Source organism: Pieris rapae, chromosome 12, assembly GCF_905147795.1.
Source record: "Pieris rapae chromosome 12, ilPieRapa1.1, whole genome shotgun sequence".
Taxonomy (NCBI): Eukaryota; Metazoa; Arthropoda; class Insecta; order Lepidoptera; family Pieridae; genus Pieris; species Pieris rapae.
In genome coordinates this window covers 5,534,655-5,558,699 of record NC_059520.1, presented here as the reverse complement: position 1 = coordinate 5,558,699, position 24,045 = coordinate 5,534,655, and the positions used below count along the sequence as shown (strand labels likewise).

The 24,045-nt window shown below is 32.5% G+C and overlaps 1 protein-coding gene across 1 annotated transcript in view; it reads left to right on the top strand.

Moving 5' to 3' along the window:
* LOC111004472 (hormone receptor 4) overlaps window positions 1–24,045 on the top strand; it is a 66,919-nt gene that overhangs the window by 1,200 nt on the left and 41,674 nt on the right. The window lies entirely within an intron of this gene.

Genomic DNA, 24,045 nt, shown 5'->3' with positions numbered 1-24,045 from the left:
AAAAAATAGAAATTTGGACGAGTGTAATGACATCCGCCCTCGCAAATAGTGCCGGAAATGCGACAATGCTTGTTAGGACATTGTCCTGAAAAAGGTATCGTTTTACAATTTTACAAATTAAATATAATTATAATTTAATTCTTATTGATATTGTAACAAGGAAATGGCTAAATGTGGACGTATAAAAGTGAAATGCATTGATGCAATCGCACGGTCTCGTTTTAGATATTATTCAAGCTATAAATGAGTATTAAACAAAATGATTCCGCGAAACACATTAAATTTGTGTTTCGTGGTGGCTATTTTGCTCCGTATTATAATGGGTTACAGTTTATTATTGTTTTTATGGAGTGTATTGTGCCAGCCATAATGCACGGTAGTTTACGAGGTCTTTCACCCTCATTATATAGGTCAGTTAGATTAGCACTGTGCCTTCGTCGCTACTTGCTTTTATATGATTAGTTGGGTCAATGAAGTGAAAGTTATATCATGCATTGGCTCCAAGTTATCTGCACGTAAGTATAGGCGGTTTCTTCTTTTAGAACGGTATCTGTGTAACAGTTAATTAATAAATATTTTTGAACAGAGGATTTTAATTTAGATCTCCTTTTTCGAATTACTTCGCTGCTCTTAAAGCCTTAAACATGCTTAAGTTTATATTAATCCTTGTGTATTAGGTAGACATCATTATCTTGATGCATATTATGTCACAGCTAATCATTAGTTTTTATAATATGTTAGGTACGCACTGCGGTGCCTTGGTGAGGGTTGAATTATAGCTTAACAAATTAAAGTTTTTAAAAAACCTACCCGCGCGCTCTAGTTTTTCGGGAGGTCAGCGTCCGATCGTGAACTCTGCAATTCGATCGTTCTGCGCCATATTTAAGGCCTCAGGTTCCCGAAAAGCATGAAATATGTAACCGGGAGGAAACCATGTTATGTTAACGGTACTCAATGTATGTATAATGTCTATACAACTTATATTAATATTTTTTTATCGAATTATGCGTGTTCTTTTTTATTTTTCACTTTACTTGTTCTTGGTAAGTAATTTTTTATTTAAGAAATTTAATGAAAACAATAATAAATTATTAACTTGGCTAAAATTTATGAATATTATTTTTTTCTTAATATATAAATTGTATAAAGAATACATTAGACCATCCATCCATAAATTATGAAAATGACAAGGAACATTTTTTATATTTTAATTGAAATTTCAATGTCCTGTATATTATATATTAAATAGGTCATCTTTGGGTGCGATTTTGTGTGTATTATGGGTGGCTTTTTCGCCAAACGTGTTTTCAAAAGGGGAAAGCGTCATTTTGAAAACTACAAAAATCCGGTTTGAACTTTTGAATTAAGGATTAATTTAATTAGTATACGAGGGTAAATGAAATTGATACATTTCAAATTTTGAGTGACGTTCACTTTCATATTTAATGTAGTTTTAAAGTAGGTAAGGTTTCTGAAGGGAAGGGTTAGCTAGATTGGATCGAGCCGAATTCTTTTGCGAAAAATTTGCATATGAAACATTTTATTTTGTGCATTAAAAATTGTGTACAGATGTAACTTAGGGGACGCATGAAATACTGGAATTTTATATGTAAAATAAGCCTTAACATATATTTACCGCTCAGGCTTCCCATGGCATAGCAATTGGTTTTTTTTTAAATGAAAATGACGTAAATCACATTGCATTTTTGGCTTCGTGCTAATTTCAATTAAAATTCATATAGAGATGCACCAACGCAGCTGCCTCAGCCACTTAACCTTATTCGTTATAACGCACACAATTTACGGATGCCAGTTATTGTTAACTGCAGTAAGGATGTAGAGTAATTTTGTAGTTCGCCGGTTAATAGCAGAGCGGTCTGCGCATAGGCAAAAGGGAAAGTATTCGCTTCCTGCTTGGGCTTGTACGCGGAAGCGTTTAGTTGATACTATGTTTATGCACTTCGCATCTATCTTGTAATAAATTGATCAATTTACTATATGTATTGTATTCAAATAAACCTTGTTAATTTTCTGCCTACAATTAACAAACTACTTTAAACTTTACTAAGTAAAGATGTGATATTTTTACATATTTCTCTAAATACTTTTACATTTTTTTCTTAAAACTCCACCTAAAATAAGCCTTGTTACTTTTTGGATATGGGTTCAATTTTGATTATAAGCTTTAGATTTCAGTTAATTTAACCTCAGATAAGTCCATCGGGCGTATATTCTTTTATCGTCTATTACGTCTATTTGCGTTAATTTAATGTTGACTACATATTATATATCAAACCCTATAACTATAACATATGTTTGAAATAAATCAAGAAAAAGTCTTTGTTAAAACATTACACATGTACATATTAACTTATAACCTATGTATAACATATTAAATGTTCTCTTTTTAATTCTTTTGTGAGTAATGAAACCTTTAACAATAACCTGTCGAAACATGTGGTTTTATCTAGATTTTAGACTCCGCCCTTATCCGAAACTATCCGAAAGTTGTGAAACGGATACGGTTACGGATATATATTTATTTCGTATATCCGATTGTTTCGGTTACGGAGCTCCATAAGATCCCTGCTACGCCACATTTTAATTAAACTATTTCAGTGTGATATATAATAGATAAATAAATTACTAATGGTGATTTTAAGACCACCGTATATAATAGTTGTCAGTTGAATGAGTTGCGGATATTTTAGTTCTACTTACAGTAATATTCAAATAACCACGGATGGAGTTGTCAAACAGTAATACGCTCAGTTGATCACAGTTTACCCGATTCCGGAGTTTTTTTGTAATTCAGTAGAAACGCTGCCTTGTTTTTTTAGATATATAATCCGCTATGTTTTTGTAGTCACATATTGTATGTTTTAAAACCACTGTGAAACTAATAAAGAATATTATATGAAAAAGTTTTCATTTTTTCACGAAAATATGTTTCCTATGCGCGTTAACCAACATAATTTGTTATTTAATGAAAAAAATCGATTTAATCAAACCCTTGTAATGGTATCTATTTAGCTTACAATATTTAACAAAAAGTTATAACGTTTATTTTAATCATAACTCAAATCTATTACAGTTACAGTTAAATTTGACATTAACGATATTACCATATGCAGTTGTGTAACGCGGTATAAGCCTTACGTATACGTGATTCCCTGAAGGTCCTGATTTAGATCCCAGGCTGTTAACCAATGGATAATTTTCTATGTGTTCAATAAATACTCATACGAAACTAAAAGAACTAAATTCGACGTGTCTCACGCACTAAATGCTGATCAGGCTCCCATTGTCATTAGGATAGATAGAAAATACGGGGTCCATGATAGGTTGTAGAGCTACCGGATTTTTGGCTCTGAATATACTTGTTTATACCCATTAGATATATTTGTGTATATCAATATACCGACATGAACTCAAGAGAATTGTGCAGTGCAGCGTCTCTTCCGCCAACGTAACATGCACTTTCTCCACTGCACTATGTTGCAGCCAATAAATAACAAGCTTTCTTCTCGTAATTAAGTAATAAAAACTTACAGGCGTTTTTATTTTGTAAATTGTTTGATGTGATAATGAAAGATTATTCGTAATGTTCCCATTGGTATTCGACAAATTTTTAATTATTATATCACTATATATTATATCATATCACTGTGGTATATTATATCACTATGGTATTCTTTGTATATTTGTTTAGTTTTGTTAATATTATTTAAACGACATCTTATCAATTAAATATTCTTTTAATTTCATCTTTGTAAAATGTTAAATAAAACTACAATAACGCTTTTGGCAGCCAGTGCGACCATCGCCCACCGTGGCCGTTAAACGAATAATTTTATTAGTTATCCTAATCAATTTTATAAGGAAATATATAGATTATTAGATCTACGAAATACTCTTGAGAAATAACGATTTTACGATATCTATTTATATTTATTCGCTGGTAGGTACATTTTAACACACTTGTGTTCTGAAAGCTTTAGTATTTAGGATGTTTTATTGTTGTTTTAAATTTTGTTTTAGTACTTTAAAAAGTTCTTCTCTCTAAAGTTATGAATTATATTATAATGTACCTAGTTATCAAAGTGCATATGATGATTTGAGCCGGTATTATCTTGTCGTTTCTCGCAGAAACCGAGTCTGGATCCATTTTGAAGTAGTTAGTTTAAAATGCAATGCGTGTCCCAACTCCCACGGGAATACCAATATAATCCTTAAGTAAACGAACGCGTCTCCAATTAAGTTAAAACCTGCACAGAAATTGTTAACTTGCAGTAAACAATTACAGTAGTTGCTCAAAACTATTGAGTGTTGAAATAAATAAGGCATCTAACAAAAAATCTATTATTAATGATTATTAACTAAAGCACTACTATACTTATATACTCACAATAATATACTTATATAAAATAAGATATATCTTTCTTTCGTTTCATATTACCGGAAACTATAAAGTTAACCTAATATAAACATTAAAAAAACTGAGGTGCTACAACCTTTACAATCTTTGAGGCCTGGGCCTCAGGTATCCTTATTATTTGCTCACACTGATATAATTGGAAAGAAAGAAGCCTCCTACACCTGACATATTCCTTCGACTTTTTTGATCTAAGACATGCCTGCTTCCTCAAGGTGTTTTTCGTCAACTTACTACTTATTGGTCACAGCCGGGATTTGAACCTAGACCTTAGTGATGAGAGTTGCATGTTGAAGCTAATACGCCAACACTGTTCTTATAATAATTACTGGTTACTTACTGTCTAATTACTCAATTCAAAACAAAAACACTTATAATTTGCCACATAAAATGTTAATTTGGTAGAATTTTAATAAGTTTATTTCTATATTAGTTAAATAAGTATATCCTGAAATTTTACTTTGTAAAATTACAGAAATAATGTATTCCATTTGTATCAAAATTTAATACATAGGGTTTTTAAATTATTATTATGTAATATGTTACTTGTTAGTGACGCCTTACTTGTCGCTCTGCTATCCAACATCACATTACACCCCCCTTCAAGTCGCGCCAAGACCGATCGATGATTTCAACAAAGTAGGTACAGTTAAAATAAAAAAAAACCCTAGAATTGTATTTAAAAAAATTAACTTTGACATTCATTCATCTATGTAAATTATGAAAACATCAATTAATTTGAATAGTGTGATACGTGTGAAAGAGATGGGTATAGACTGTGCGCTCCGTATGCGGTAAGGACGGTCGACGACCCCGGGCCGACCGCGGGTGAACTTCGAATATTGTGCGTTTATTTATTAAGTCTTAGTAGTAGTACTATTGCTGATCGGAGATTCTTCCGTGATTAGACTTCCGTATGTCTTTATTGAAGGCGAACAGCCTTAGCGGAAAGGTTATATGATTTCCTGGTGAAAATACAAAAGAATTAATGGGTCATTAATCGCATGTAAAGGATTAACACCATAACATAGGTAATTCAATGCATTTGGATTTTGTTAAGATTAGGTTAAGATGATTATATTTAAAATCACTCTTTGGGTGTTAAACCCATTCTGAATCGATTAGACATTTTACAGAAGTGATTGAATAAGACTTATGAAAAAACAATTATATGTGTGATACTTAGTATCACACATATAATTGTTTTTTCATATCATATATAAATTTGCAATATTATCATAATGAAACCTTAATATAACTAAGTATTTAAAATATTCTGAACCTACGTAGTAATAATAGTAGTAGTAGTACGTAATAATAATAAACAAAATACTTAATTATTTATGATTAAAAATTAATTCATAGAAAATTACAAAAGTTTGTTACCTGTGGCAATGTACCTTCAACGCTGGCAGCATTTTCTCGCTGTATTGCGATACTTATACGTTGAGCGAGGAAATCACCAGTTCTGGGGTCACCGGTACTATCTACCAGGCGCCTGTGCACTTGAACCCAACCAACATTGCGCGGTCTGCAATTGAAATGTGACATAATTGTTTTCGGAATACATATTTACAAAGAGGAGCATCCCAGCTCCTTTGAAAGTTAAGGCTAGAAGGCATACTCAGGCCTGGGTTGGATGCTAATCACGTATTTCTCTAAGGATTTTACTTTTACCTACCAGACTGTTAGATTTGTGACCAGATAAGAGAAACGCTGGATGAGCTACACTTGTTATCTTGCGTACTCCTAATCCGCCTAAGAGAATAGGAAGCGATGAATAATTTCAAGATGTTTTAAAACGAACGTTTAAACTATCCAGTTGGAATCCTCCAAAGATTCAGATGTTATATATTAATTTCATTTTATATATGACTAATTAAACGATTTTGTAAGCACGATGACTACTAAAACTTAGCTAGTTTGCTCGCTCTATTTTATTATGACATGAATTTACATCTTTTCGATTTATGCATGTACATATGTTGAGAATTCATATTCAAGATTATACTATTAGATGCATAAATGCATTAATAGTATTATTTTAAAATAAAGGAAATTCGTTTGTCCATAAATAGTAAGTAGTAGTAATAGTAGTATTTATATGTGATAATCTTTAAGACCTTGATTCCTTTGTTGAGTGTTGTTTTTATGAGAAGTGAATATTTAAAAAAATCTAAGCGTACGTATCAGGAAGAGCCAACGATTTAACGAACCAAGGTGCCTTATCATACACAGTTTTCCTGGTATAACGCGCCGAATTTATACGTCATTTGACGTAAAACTTCCATACAGATTTGATGGAAGCGCCTAGCAATGACGTCAGCGTCAATATTATAGTGTAATACAACTTGAGGTAGACGTGTTATATTAATCACCAATAAATCATATATTCAAATTAATGTTGTCTGATGAATGAAGATGTAAGTTCCGATAGCCATAAGGGCAAAGTCAATGACACAATTGAAATAAAATTGGTTTCAATGTCCTCCATATTAAACGATATTACGCTGCTATTAGTCACTAGTTCGTCAGCGGCTATTCAACCTCACATTTTTGTACGATTCATTGACTTTTACACTAATTTATGAAGTTCAGTGTCAAAGTATTTCGTTTTTGTTAAACAAGAGTAGGTAGTTTATTATTTATTGTCTTAACGTGCTTTCCAGTTTACTGTTTTTGAAACTATTTCTACCATTGTCCTGTAAATTAGCCGTCCTTTGCATTGGTATTTTTTTGATATTAATGTTTTAAAATTGTTATCATACACGGGAATAGATTTCTCTAAAGATTTGCAAACTTATGTCTCTGTATAATCACATCTAAAATGGGATTTTTGGTTGTTCTATAATACAACCATTGTTAATTAGTTAGTATGAATTAATTTTTGTTAAATAAATATTCAATTATTAACGAAAACACACGTTATCTCTTGAATTTATTTTGTTTAATTTCATTTCTATTAATTTCTCTGTAGGTGTGATTGTACGTTTATCAGCACATATGTAACCGATATAGACCAGAGTCATTGTCACGAATGTTTACGTACCTTATCGATGATGACTGAGCATGGGTTATACTTCAAGATATAAGATTGTATTTTATTTTTATTTTATTTGACATTAATTCCTTATAACAATTAGGTTAAATTCCTATGAAAATAATATTTTGACATGCGTAAATCTAGTCTAATATAATGAATGTCTTAATTGCGGTTCCAACCATTCTTACCTCATGCCATTTGCTCTCTATGCTTGTTTTGTCGTTTTAGTGATTTTCTTATAGAAATTTTTAACTAAAAATATTTGTAAAACGTATATCTCATTGTACAGCAATTACTTTATATCGGGTTCAAGTTCGGCCGGACGACAATGAACTTGGCCATGACTCATGTCCGTCACTGTTATGAAACCAACATCTGCGAATGCAACTCAACACCATATAACACTATTGTTCTAATACATGACAGTTGAAATACGCGACTAAATTAAAATTTGATTGATTTTGAATGTGAAGTACAGTGAGGTATTACTTTTAATTAATTCACTTTTTATTCATGCCTGTTTAAATTGAGTGATTAGCCTTTCAATCTAAAAAAATATTTCACCAGGAAGCGAACTGACGTACGTTAAATTAGTTTGTGTTAACTGAGCCACCGAGGAATGCTCCAAAAAGTTAGTGAATTGTTAATTTAAGTGATGTGTTGATTATATTTTAAACGCATAATTCCTTAACAATATATTACATCTATGTAGTTGTAATTTGTGGTCATTATTAATTACTGCTTGCCTTATTAAACTTTAAAAATTTGTTAAAAATATGACACGCAAAAATTTGACATGCAAAATGGTAAATAATATGCTTAATTAATTCTCAATTACGCACTCTGACATATTATGTCAATCTAGTTTATGACTTTAATTTAAGTTAACATTGACAAAAGTTTTTAGTAGGTATACATATATATGTTTATGTTTTACTTTGAAAACAATTTTGTAACCTTTTCCGAGACATCTATATTAGGTACCACCCGACCTTTCAAAGCGAACTGCAAATGATTTGAGGTTTAGGTATTCTGTGGGACATAAGGAGGCATTGCTCAGCATTATAAATATGTTAGGAGTTAAGATCGTTGAGGCAGTTAACGTTACGGCCGTGACATTGAATACAGAGTGACATTATACGTGTTTCGTGAAGTGATTTCATTTCCACAAGGTCTTCAAAGGCCACCACGACGTCGAACGCTATTGGCATACTTATTCGTACCAGTAAACCGTTGTAACCGACGATCCTAATCTAGTTTTACTTTAAAATATGTGGTATTATACCGCTCTATCGCCAAGGTTACATGCCATCATTTCCATAATTCAAATATTTAAAATCTGAATTCGAGTATTATCTTTAAAGCGGTTTCCGTGAAAAGCAGTTAAAGTTCTTAAAAGAGCTTTCAGCTTATAATGAAACGGCTAAAAATAAAACCTCTTCAGCTCTCATTGTTCGATGTCTCCTGGTTTTAATCGAAGAAAGCCGAGATGCGCCGAAGGTTTCCGAAGGGATGACAACCGAGCTTTCCGTGGAACGCGGAAAACGTCGGCACATGTTGAAAATACGGATGGGCATTGACCCTTGGGCCTGAACTACAGCTGTTTGTGAACTAGTGCGGCGCATCCTATGCGTTTATTTATATGCCTGTGCGTGTAAGTGTCTACCGTTTATCTACTAGATCACTCTTGCCCCGCCCAAAGGATGGCATGTGAGACGACACTGATCTTTTTTTAATTCAACTTAACACGTGAGAAATGTTTACTGGTGCGGTTTTTGAAAATTATCGTATTGATAACTTTTTTCCAAAAGCAAGCAGGCTTACTTGACATAACTGATTGTGCAGTTCTAATTACACCATCAGATATCCTATGTACCACTTGCATGGCTGATTGATTAAAGTTTTATTTATTTTATTCGAGATACAAATGATGAAGTTATGAGAAATAATGTTTAAAGAATCAACAGAACAAATGCTGCTAAACGATAATAAATAATTTTTATTATATGAGAACTATATTATCAAATAAATTCGTAGCATGTGGCGATCGCACAGTTTTATTATTTAAAATGATGTTCCTTAATTAAAGAAAATATTTTAATTCATATCTACAACATACCACAAACAAAAAATTACAAGTAGTAGTATTCTTCCCCACACAAAACACTTCTTTCGTCGAACTACTTAAGAAGAAGATTTATAAGTTAAAATTTTAAAGCAATTAAGCCGACATGACTTTAAACGAACCGTCAGACGCGGGGACTTGACAAATACATTTAACGAAAGTAAAATTTTATCTTAGTCGTCACAATCCTGTTTCCGTTTTGGCACATTCTTTGTTATTTTTAAACCTTTTAAAAACACATTATTTTTTTTTATATTTTGCGTTTATTATTTATGATGTCAAGAGAGTTATTACAGCCGAAGTACTAAATGTATCCAGTATTAAGTCGTAAACAGAAATATTTAATACTTTTAGTGCATTACTACATAGGTTAGTGCACTTTAGTGAAAAAATTCGGGGCTGACTATTTTGACGTGAAAACATATTTTTGTTCTAAGTTGAAAATACCGAGTTTGCTAATATTGACTCGACGTCGAATCTTTTCAAGGCGGCCTTTAGATGCTCAAAGGGCCGACAACAACTAACCACAACGGACTTATTGATCCCCGGGTCTCAGCCTCTACGTCGTCTTCAACTCTGACAGAACATACGACTGCGGGGGTGTGGTCTTACATTCAAAACAGTCATAGATGTTCGGAAATTAAGTATGCAGAGAGATGGTTGGACTATTCACTATTTGGATACTACAAATAAATGATAATATGTGTCGATCTTTTTGTTATTAACCAATTTAAAGAGACAATTACATATAAAATATATTGAAACGAAATTATTAATATTATATGTATTCCCGTATTATCAGTATTTTTATCGCATTGTAACACATAGCAGACGCTGTAAAACACCTCCTGGTAGTAATTTTTCCTTCACATAAAAAATAAATAGTAGATTAAAAAATAATGCCAATCACTGCGTCATACTTCATTGGTTTATTAAAAGTATTGCTAAATTACTTTTGACTCTATCGATATGAAAAAATATTTATGTAATTATTGTCTAATATCTCAATATATTAATCATTTAAAATATGTACTTGAGAATGCCAACTTTATAAATTAGTCCGGAAATCGGAATCGTATGGAAGGTCGATGAACCCACTGCTGAGTCAATGTCAGAGCGGGGTCCAAGATTCGGCGTTAAGGGTGAGCACGGGGTAGCAGGGTGCATTCGGGGTAACGACCGACTCGGGGTTAACGCCCGGCGCCACGCGGCCGCGAGAACAGGCCATCCGATTGATTGGAGTAGCGCAACACTACACAGTACCCTTATGATTCAATTACCCCCGACCCAATAGAACAAATTACACTTTGTTCCGTATCTGATAAGGTGTGATTTTGCCTGTCGAATTGGTGTTTAATACGACTTTATTCGATACCTAACGCACACGTATACGTTAAGGGAAGTAGTTTTGCTCAAAATATTGATTTATTCGCGGGCTTTGCGGCCTCGTGGTGTGTGGTTGTGTGCGTGAGTCTATTTAGAATGTAGCACGTGGTCGTAGCTTGTTGACATGCGTTTTTTATGACGGCGAACTCTTTATTACTTTACATAAAGCTTTTTTGGGCTTTAATCGTTGAGTATTTTAATTCAAATGATACGACATTATTTTATGACGATTACCTTACGTTTGGATAAATAGTAGATATTATAAATATCAGGTTTATATTAATTAAAATAGAAGTATATTGTGATTTAATATTACGTATTTATTAAATTTATAAAATATATGTACATATAGCGCTGACTGCGAAAAACCTAAGCCAACTTAATGCTATGCTATGTTTTTTTTAATAGTCCACAGTTATGTAAAAAAGTTCATTATACTACTATATGAGTACATGAAATTGGTTATCGACATACGAACTCACGCACACATTAACACAACCTTACCCTTGATTTTGCTCAAGGTCTCTACCCTCTCTGACACGCATTCATTTCCATTGGTTTCCCCATAAAGCCATCCTCTTCTAAAGTGCGGACATTGTCGAAATTCAACGATCGGTCGTTGGGGTCAACGAACGAGACAATATACGTAATAAATAAACATTGTTACATAATGAATATCTATCAATTGTTTTGATTTGATTTCCGTCATGCCGCAAATAAAGTCATTCGTCGCGTACATATAACACTGATTGTTTGGTGTGAGAACAATAATATTTAAAGAGCATGCTGGCATTAAGGTATACTTATAATAAAACATTAAATAAACTAACCCTTCACAAGAGCTATACACCAAAATTATTTTTCATAGAAAGTCAACCCATTTTAATTACTATACTGTTAGATAATAACAGTAAGCCTATATCTAATAAATAATATATACTTTAATACGCAGAATACTTTAAATTATTAAAAATAAAGTCTTTAATTTCGTTGTCGTCTTCTAATTATACAACGTATAGATGTATTCAATCAGAACTGCAATCGTTTTGATCATAATAATCAATATCTTTAAATGAATATTTACAACATCGAATTGACTACGAACATATTTTGACATAAAATATAACAAGGACAAAATCGCCACAAATTAACGCCGATAAACAATGCGAAGTGCTATAGCAGGCGCCGACGGTTGATTACGTTAGTACTTAGTGCATCGGGGATGGGACCCGACCTACCCCCCAGGACCTAGGGCAACGATGCACCCTTGTCTACATATAGACGTCTAGATGGTCTAGATAGATGTCTGGCACTAACGCACACCAATGTAAGTAACGTAAATATTGCCTATTTGGTAACGGATTTTCGGCTGAAGATTTTGTTTAAAATTTGTTTTTACACGATTTCCTGGTTTGATTTATATAATTGAAAATATTATTTATTAATTTAAATTAGAAAATTTATTCAGCTTACTGCGAAAGTCGATGTCTAAATGTGTAAAGTAGAATTGTCTTAATTTAAGTCATTTCATCAAAATCTATTTTATCCTTTGACAAATTACTGTTTTAACGATTGGAGTTTAGGAGTGTGTATCTTTCATTTCTTTTGTGTTTATCCATTAAACTAGTTTCAATTAATAGGGAAAAACGTTGTGTTTTTTTATATAATTGAACATTCCCCTGTCACTTCAAACTATAATATTTATCTAACCACGAAAGAATTTTCTTATAGAGCAATGAGACATTACTTCAGTAAAGACCTACCCCAACGAATCCGAGCATTGCACTCGGATCTAGACAAGTCTGTGTGCCTAGTGCATAGGGCACACAGATGCAACTGACACTCGCCGAAGTTCAATTACGATATTGGGGGGTTGGGAGGTTTTGCATGTGTGGGACTACGTTTGTATAGTGATATTTTGCGTTGTTTGTTATTTACAAAAAGTCATTAGGTATATAGAAAGGTGGGTGTTGAGTTTTAGTTTTTTGTTTGGCTCGAACAACGTGTTTACCGTGGTTGAATTTGGATTATATTCGTATATGGATGGACCTGTAAAACTATGTAGTACTATAAATTGGTTTAACGAAGGGCGGACACTTTTAGGTATTCAAAATTTATATATATTTTTTTAATAATAATTATAACAACCAAACGATGATTGACTCTCCGTTTTTAAATATCCATATGGAGAGATTATGTACAGAGATTTTCTGGAGCATAAATTTATTTTATATTGGAGCATATTTATGTTATTAAATTGTAAGTCTGTTTTCTAATTTTGTTCTACAATTACTTTAAGTATGATTTAATTTATATATATGACTTAATACGTAATTGGAATTAGATTTCTTTAATAAAATTATTATAAAGATCAAAAGACGTGTTGTTATCTTGAATACTGCCACCTATCGACGAGTGGCTTAATGTTCTTTCGTCCCATTGTCGATAGATGGCATGAGTAACAGAATATAATTACTGCATTGCTTGTTTAAATTTATCTTAATAACGACATTTTATACTACGTATTTAAAATTATGAAAGTCATCATTGCTACATAGTTAATATAAAAAATATGGTGGGCATTCAGTGGTAGGTTAGAATATTTTACATACAAAGAGAATATTAAAGTAATTATTTCAAAAACGTTTTTTTTATGAATTAATGGCTTGATAAAGGTTTCTCATTCTTTATTTTTTCCTTCATAACAAAGTCTAATTGTCTGGCAACATATCTGTATCTTACAGCAGTCACCTAAAAATTTGTTCCTTTAAAGGAACGAAATTATTCTTATTGATAAGAAGATAATTTTCATCTTAATATCATGGTTCACTGCAGCTATGCTTTTATTTATAAATCACACATATATAGTTTCTAGTCGGTATAATAGCATTTTCTTAGAATCTGCCATTCTAGGCTCGCAATTTCACCTCGCGGACGATGACTAATTATGTTTGGGCAGTGTGCCAGTGTTATGTGAATATTTAGGACACCGCCACAGACTTTAAACAAAACAAATTTCCAACTGTTCGGTAGATACAAACCGTTGAATGATCTAAGAAAATGACTTTCGTTTTCACTCGTTTAACGCTATGAGGCCGAGATGATTAACTGTGGAGACAATGGAACAAATTTTAGTATTCTGTTCCAATTCTATTGCGAAAGAAAGCCTAGAATTATATACTGATGTTCGCAATTTAATCTTTACAGAAACTAGAATAAATTGTATCATTATCGGTTCAGCCATTTGCATTTAAAATATGACCTTTATGTGAAACCCTTAAAGTATCTCAAGCTATTATAGTCTTTCACACGTCTCAAAAATATTGTCTTGTCAAACCTTATTGAGAAATTTGAAAATTTCTTGTGGGCTTCAAATTGATATTATACGACCTGAAGAATTTTAACAACCTACTTGTCTCTCAAATTGTAATCAAATTCCTGGAGTGTTGCAAGCGATGGTGATCTATCAAGATAACCCAAATTGTATGGGAACTAAGCATACAACTCTGAAAACCTAATAAACAGATTTCCTAACATTTAATAAGAACAATAAATAATAATCATAGATTAAAACGACTAATATTTGAAGTGTTTTTGCATAATGAACATTTTATATTCACGTTTTATTCAACATTTATATATCATGTGTCATTTATATGATATACATACTTTAATACTGGACTCGTCGACACATAATCAAGATAAAAAGTCAAAAATTATCTATAGCCGGGTATCGAACCCAAGCCAAAATCGAATTGCAAAATCATGCGCGCAATTTAGGCGCAGCTACAAAGAATCTAATGAAAATAAATTGAGTAGGTACCTACTTCTTCTTGCAGGCCAACTCACCCCTACATTAAACCCTATACATACTTACGTATCTGAAGATTAAAGTGTATCACATCCGTAAATTATAACAAAGTTATTTAATTCTAAATGGTTTTAATCTAAAGAAGACGAAATCGCTGCTATAAAATATAAAGATATTTTAGCAATACGTGATTAGTGATTGCACGAATACTTATTGAGTTCCAAAAATAGACACAGTAAGAAAAGCACTTAGAACTTATGAAATATGAGATGTTACGAAGATTTTTGGTTACGACACAGAAGCTAGACAAGACTGTTGAGAAATTGTAGCGGACGAACGCTTGTTACATATCCCAGCCAGTAACCACGACATTTTTATGTTAGTAAAATTAATCATACTACATCCCTTAACTGATTTTAATAAATTTTAAATTTTTGTCAAGATAGAGGCATGAGGTTAACATTAACCGAATTATACAAATGGTATAGTGATAGGTATAGTGGGCGGTGGTGGGTGAAAGTTCGGTGTTTAATATTCTTTGTTACTTTATTTTTTTTAATCTTGTGGTATTTGTATTAGCAACGCCAAGGCTTTGCACGATTCATCCACGTTTAACCTAAGTGTAGAGTAATTATTGAAATTATTATTATTAAGAGATAAATATTACGTTAAGTTCAATCTCAAAGAAAAATTCAAGATTAACTAACTAAGCTTAGTTAAGAGATTTTTCTGAAAGAGTTTACAACGTTGATGTCACGGCAAAAATTGTATATAATACGTTCGGCAAAAATTCGTTTAGCTTTGATATTTTTATGTACCTATTTTATATATAAGGTAGTTATTTAACCTTGTGTGGCGATCCCGTGTTCGAGTCCCGGAAAAAATAAATCGAAGTCACGGGCTTTCTATTTAAATATCATCAGATACGTAAAAATGCGCGAACGAAGCATCCTTTATTAAGTTAGTTTATTGTACGGAATTTCAAATAAAAGTACTTGTGAGGTAAAAAGGCAAATTTTGTGTACTATTTTGAGATTAAATTATAATAATAAATATTTATAGTAATTTGCTTTGAAACGCCGAGTAAAAAATAAAGATTTTAGTACTATTATATGAAATATAGATGATAGCGAATCGAAGCGATGAACAGGTTTTATGCTACAGATATTATTAGCTTGTTTTGACGTTGTGTTGTGGGTTCACACCGAGTTCTAGGACGGTGTCGCAACCAAGTTCGTTTATCGTTATCATGCTACACTGTCACCCAATTTAGCCGATAGCCTCCTTATTTAAGTCTAGACCAACTTTTTTGATAACATTTAGTGGGGGCCGAGTGCAAAATTTAAATACATTTTTTTATTCCGAATATTTTTATCTTAGCTCGTACCTTACTAATATTATATGTATAAACTTAATTAATAAAACTTATATCAGTAATTTTAATTACATTAATATTTTGTGTTCTTGGATCGATTCTTGTGTGTATGGCGGTTCTTACGTTAACTGAAAATATTCCCTCATTTTTTAATGATGTGCAGTATTTTAATAAAAAGTGTTGAACTATTTGATAGATATAATATTATATTGGTAATAAGCTTTTATATGGGAACGACTTGTACGTCGAAGTATGATTATTATGTGTCCTCGTTGACATATTTCTATAGTTCTAGGCAGAAACGGTCCCCACTGATAGATTGTTTTGTCTATTAAAAGAAATGTTTTTTCTACAAAGCATAAGGCAAGCCAGTGATTTTAATATAACGTATGTTATCGTATGTAACGCTATTTTTCATTAAAACCAATAGACAACCCTAGATGTTATAGAAATAGAAAATTCGTTTGTGTGCGTAATTTCGTGTTTGTGTTAAGTATATTGTGTGCAATAAGTACTGTTTCTATCTCTTTCCTTCTCGACATTTCACTGATAGGTATGGCCTTGTCTAGTCGCATCTAATGCTGGCATTAGTCTGTTTACACTGCGTAGTAGCATGGTTTAGTAACTGGTACCATCTATAATAAATCTTCGAATAAGAATATGTCAATTAATAACTGTATTTTAGGAATTAATATTTTAAAGTTAAGAAAATCATTAATATTATAATTACTTTTCTAACAGGTTAAATATTGCACCAATTACACAATAAATTTGTATATTCAATGATTTTCACTAAGCATAATTCTTAAAAATAAAGAATTCAATTACATATTCACAATATAATATCTTTTTAAACAGTTTGAATAACTTTATTGGTAATTTTGTAGGTTATGAAATATGTTTAGGATGTAGGTTATTGTTCATGTGTAAACAGGTGGCCGGTTATAAAAAGAATTTACGATGCTTAATTAGGTTCATGTTGAAATCCATGTACAAAATTTAAAACATTTCCTTCTTCTTTTCAGGTGAGTGCAAAACGTTTTATTTGGCACGAGAAACCACAGGTAAGGTTTCATTCAATTATGTACAAGACACAAATTCATTAAATTCCTCATTAATATCGAAAACAGGGTTATTTAATTGTTGTTATTTGTTGATATAAATATAAATGTGTTTTTTTTTCTTTTCGGGCAGTACATAAAAATAAATGCAAAAAATATTTCTTTGTACAAATTACTAAAATAAGCTTACATAAACAAAAGCGATATTGTCTCTTCCTCTATTAGCATATTTACAATTATGGACCTTTTGATCAATAACGTCACTACAAAGGCCACTGGAAGTGACGCAGTAAGACAGTAGGCTGTGTCGTGCGAACGAGCCTTATGTCCCTGTAGCGAGTGTTGACTGTGCCGGAGTGTTGACCGGTATGTAGGTTACAGCAAGTCCCGCGCGACGCAGCAGATCTGTGCAGTTTTAACAAAATGCACTTCATTCGAATACACTTCAATGGCTCACAAAAATAGGTTAATAGGAGCTCCCTTTAACACTTTGTCTTTGCTTCAAACAATTTATTTAGAATTGCGAAATCGTTTAAGGGATTGCAAAGCTTTTTAAAAACTTTTTATAATTTTGTGAACAGAGACTAAATTGCAATATGGAAAAACGTCATTTGACTAATATCATAGGGAGTTTCATGAGGAAAGAATGTATGGATTTCCGTTACCACATGCAGAGACCGAATATAGCAAAGTGACATACTATACTAAGAAATACTCGTTCTGATTCTTATATCGGACATGTGCCATTAACTCGATCACGGGACGTGCTTCCATTATATTTATATCAATTGCCAACGTTGGTCACTAGGGCAAGTTCGCTTCTTTAAACGCAATAAAATCCGGACAAGTTCGAGACCGTGGCCGCGCGAATTTGGCGATTAATTCAGCTTATTTGTGCCAATTTAAATTATTCGAAAAGCTAAACAGCGATTTATTTAATTTTACAAGTGGCTCAATGACGGTTTCTAACCAGGCTAAGTTGAAAAGCATTCATACAAAAAAAGATATCAAGGACCTGCCTTTATTTTCTTTTTAAATTCATTAATACAAACTGTTAAAAGAATTGGAAGGATTCTATTTTTTTCTAAAGGAAAAAAACAAGACTTTATTCAAGTATATAAAATGGTTAAAGCCTTCGCCTTCTCCTCTATTTCCCCTCTAATTTTCTAATAATTATTTTAAATATTCCTATACATAGTGAACCAGTAGATCTAAGTATATAACAAAACATATGTATTATGCGAGATAACATCTATAAGATCTACTATTTAAACAAAACTAACAAATGCTACGAAACGTCAATATCACCTTGAAAAACTTGGACTAAATTATTAAGGAAAACAACAGAACCTTGGTACCTTGTTCCTCGTATACCGTGTCCTTAAAATATTTTGCCTCGCTATCTTAATATCACAATAGATAGCATTAAAATAATAACGATAAGTTTAAATTTTACGAGATCGACAACCGACCGTGACTCCGTTTACAATACACATTGACATAAAAAATTTGAAGGATTTCGCGATAACATGACACAGAAATTAGAAGAATAATTCACAAATTTGTACCTAAATGTTATAGTTATAAAACTCGCAGCAGTTGTTTTCAAACAGTTTTAATGAATATAGTATTCAACAACATTATTGAATCGGTTGCAACTGCTCAGTTTTGATTACCTATATTGAGATAATTTTATTGTCTAACTAATTATATTATAAATTTACTATAAAGATTGATATAGTATACCAATAGACAAATTGTGTATAGGTTACACCATTATGGCTAATGTCGAATTACTTCGAAATCCTAGGTTTTATTTCCAGCAAAAGAATAGTTGTTTTAGATTCGGTAGTCTTAAAATGTCAACGAGAGAAACATTAACATCCAACGCTTATCACTCATTAGGCTTACCGTTTACGGGATCAAGAAAATATCTTTGTGAAGTATGACTTAGTCGTGACTGAGAAATAATTTAAAACATGTCCCACAATTAAATCTCTGGTTTATTTTTGTGACCAGTATTAGCTTGTTAGTATTTCGAAATAATAGCATACCTAGAGTACGATAGACTTTGAATTCCGAATTCTAAGCCTATGTATGCAACGAAGTGCATTCAAGTGAAAGTGAATTTGCGATAGTCAAGGTTTTTAGCATTCACTGTTGCGCAATTGTACATTTATGGTTTAACTTCCCAAACTCAAATTCAGAAATTTATCGCATGAAACAGAAATATATTTTGTGTGCGTATACAATTATAACTTTTTATTTAAAACATAGCAGCTCTTGCATCTGATACTTGAATCGCAATTAACAATGTTGTAAAAAGTGAAAAAAAAATATTTATCTAATAGAATGTCATATTAAGGTAACCTTTTAATTTCAACCGATGGGACTTAATAAACTATAAGTGAACATTGCGGAACAGCGTGCAATGATCTTTCAATCTAACGCTGAGTGAAAACAATTTCACTTTCTAAAGTGTCAGCAGTGTATGCTATAAATTAGACACTTTAGAATAATGGGAATGCGGATATAGTGTAACTAATGTTTTATCTATGGTTATTGACATTAATCGAAATGTAACCTTCACGCTAATTTTGTAATAATCTAATGTTGTTGCACACGCCTGATGGGATTTGCCTTAAATTTTATTTCTTCAAATTGTACTTTAAATTTAAGTAAGTGATCAAGCTTCTGTGATCAACCCAGACATGTTGATGATTTTTGATTCAAAAATAAGCGAGTGCTAATTGCGCACGTGAATAGAGAAATCCATTGGCAAAATGGTATTAAAACATTGATAGTACCGATAGCATTGTTTTAAAAGATATCAAGAAAACAAACTATTATCTACTTCTTATTTAAAATATACATTTTTTTATACATGGAACACATAGTGATATTATGTTTATATAATAAGTATTGTTTTAAAGTAAATTCTAAGTAAATAAAACAGCTTTCTTTCAGTGTAAGTGAACGTTCCTTGACATTTATCAAACAAAACCTGAAAAAGAAGCCTGTGCGAGTTACTTTTGTGAGTCTTGAACCTTTGTTCTGAGTAATTTGTCTTTGGCACCGTCACGCGTCCGGATTCAAAGACTGGGTGGTCCAAGTAACAATACTTAGCAGTTAAACTTCAATTTTGATTATGTAATAAATATATTTGGTTGATAAAATTGGGTGACACTCAATTTCTACCGAAAAACCTTTTTGTGACTGTACTGATTTACCATTAGTTTGATAGATGGATGGATGTGTTCAACGAGGAACCATTTATGGGAATGAAAGGGGTGAATATCATCATTTCAGAATAATTTCGGATTCGAACGTGTTAAATTTATAAGAAATTTGGCCAATTGACATGTTAAAATATCTGGGTAAATCCACACGGATTCTAATTACAATTTTAATTAACTAAATAATATGTGATGATTGAACAATAATGTAATTGATGCCGAACCTCACTCAAATGACTAGAACACGTGATGAACCTGCTGTATCATTTGCAAAACAATAATTGACAACCTTTTATTTAGTATAATTTAAGGTCAATGACATCAGCTAATTATATTACAGACATAATAATAAGAAATTGTTGAATGGTTTTTTTTATAAAATTTCAGAGATTGTGGAGTTTCCGATTGATTTTAGTTAGGTATGAATAGAAATATATTTATTTAGATTTAATTAATAAATATTCAAGAGGCACACTGTGCAGCCTAAAAGAACTTGGCATGAATATTAATTTGATATAATATATAATGATTGTGATATAATATAGTCGGCAACTTTTTTGGTATTCGCTTATGCTTTGGACCATGACATGCGGTCGGCCGCCGGCCTAGTTTCGCTCTAGGAATAGGCGCCGCTCTCCCCGCTCCCCCATAAGGCAAGCAACCACTCGTTAGTAGTTAAGGACACACGATTCACATAAAATTCACTCTTATACAACTGCACTATAGTCGCGGAAGTAACGTCTAAAACCATTTATTAGGTCTTTTGTAAGCAACAATCGATTTTTTTTGGTTGGCAGTCATTAACATTATTTTACAACGTTATGACAATATAATTTCGGGATAAAGGAATAACTGAAAAACTTTGAAATCCGTCACAGAGGATAAAAAATGTAGCAAAATAACAACTAAATGGCGTACCTGATATTATATGAAATATGTAATAGATAATTGCGAGTAATTCCTCGGCCCTAGATTGTGATTTTATTATAGACGTTGCAATTGCTATTACTGATTATAACCTGAATATATCCATCGTCAGTGAAGAATGCATCTTATAAATTTTACTATTCTTCTAAAAATATTCGAATTTCTATGGAACATGTGAACATATATGTGATATGTATTACAAACATAAGTTTTATCACTGTACAACCAATAAATTATTTCATAATTTACAGTGAGTGGATTTTGTTTCAGTTAATAATTCGAAACTTGAAAGTACTATTCAACTGTTCAAATAAAAATTTAGTACAAATTTTGACATATTCGACAGTGCCAAACTCTTTATGTTAATACAAAACAGTTAAAATCTAAGGAATTGTAATAGACGACGCACCTTTCTATAATAAAGCGCCATTTAGTTGAACGTGAACAGTTAAATCTGAGAAACCAAAAGCGAGTCCCGATCAATACCCGGGCTGACCGGGTATATCTATAGGGTAGAAGTAAGATAATCTCTTACTCGTGTATCGCGTGAACTTCGACCTGGGTTTTGGAGGTCATTAACATTTGGCCGCAAAACTAGGTCGGTGCGACTGCAGCGTTGTCATGGTAACGGCGCCGCCCTAGACGCCAATATGGCGTCTTATTTATAGATCAACAAGGCTCTCCGCTTGAAGGCTTTCTTGTTTATACAAGCAACAATGGCTACTTAGCTATTTACTTCAGCTTACATGCATTTCCTTACTACATTGTTACAGGAAATAACGGACAAGTGATTAATCATTTCTAAATTAAAATTTTAATCTTCATTATATATAACTTCATTATATTAACTGTAAAAAACTCTTTTTTATTATTCAATAAAGGTTTACATATTTTACATAGAATTAAAAAAAAATTAATTTAATTTACAATTACTATATTGAGAAATTGTGCTGACCGTCTCACATTATGCATCTTTAAAATTTGTATTTTCGTTACACAAGATACATATGCTCAGAAGCTGCTCCTTTTGGAATAACATGTAGACGACTTTATCAAAATAATTATTATTATCTAGGAATCTTGGACCCAAGCATTCCTACCCATCCGTTCTGGTCAGGGTTTCGGAAAATTTCCAGTGTCGCTTTACCAGACAGCCAGTTCAGCAGATGTCATAAATAAAATTTTAACGGCATCCCCTTCAAACTTTGAAATTGCTGAACTAGAAACGCTTTATTAATGGTCAGAATTTTGCATTTTCCCTAAATTTACAGAGGAGCTGGGACAACATATATTGCAAATTGGTACAGATTCAGCGCGTGCTAGGCTTTTGGCCGTGGGTACTGCGTGAGGCTACTGCCTTTACGCTTACCCTTATATAATAGAGGAACATTTCTCGAGCCTGATACGCTCGCAACCTGTCTACGGCTTGGTGTTCCGGTCTGCGCTCCTACTAAATGTTCCTGTGGCAGTGACGTCGACAAGCTAAGAAATCACGGACTGTCATGCATGGAAGATTGGCCGGGTGCTGGTCCCCATCTCATCATGGAGCCAACAACCGAGCTGTGGCTGTGGCAGAGAGCGGCTTGTGAAGCGGCTGAAAAAGCTAAAGCATGCTACCTCGGACAAAGAATAAGTCTAACTATTCAAAGGGCTGCCAGTATCTTCGGCACCTGGTCTAAAGGGAGCCCTTTTAATAATATATTTTAGTTATACTTTTTTGTTATATTAATTTATGTTAGCTGTAGGATTACTTTATATACGTTTATTATATTTTATATAGTGTATATAATATAGAACTATATTTGATGTGGTGTGAAAAAAAAATTGACATTGACAATACATTATGTCCGATAACAATTTCCAATTCTGATTGAAATTTACATAGCTTACATATTTCCTAAACAAGAAAATTATATATTGATTGAACCTTGAGTATCGTGTCATGTTTGAAAATCAAGGGAAGCTACAGGTGCCCGCTTTTAATTTAAGAACGTCATAACATAAAGTATCGATTTAATGTAAATAAAGATCTCCGAGTTTGTCATAGGTACGTACATAAGTACGTCACTCGGGAACCCGAAATTAGGTCAGAGGGGGGGTCAATCCATTGTCACTGCCATGCATATAGCTCACATTGGCGTAACACTATCCAATAAACAATTTATTTATTGCGCGTATGATTAAGTATGGATTTAAAGTAGTGTTGATACTTACCATATATCCATTACAGTACTTTATTCTGTATTACAGCGATATTTGTCTGGTAGTGCAAGCTGGTTCGCTCCTAAGCGTAGCGTATCTTTTGCCAAATTTTAAGTTCATAATAGTTACAATTTATTTAGACATGATAACTTAATATTCATGTAAACATGATAACAGTGTCTTAACCAAAATTATCTGGATTTACATAATTCTGGGATACAATTCTTGAAAGGCCGGCAACGCACTCGCGAGCCCTCTGGCATTGAGAGTGTCCATGGGTGGCGGTATCTCGGTGAGCCTCCTGACCGTTTGCCCCCTGTTCTATAAAAAAAAACAATTATTTGGCATTTTATAAATCCAGCCCGATGGAACTTTTGTGGGTTAACATTTCCTCATTCCGATTAAACAATCTTTCACTTTGAGAGAACGGAATTATACCAATAA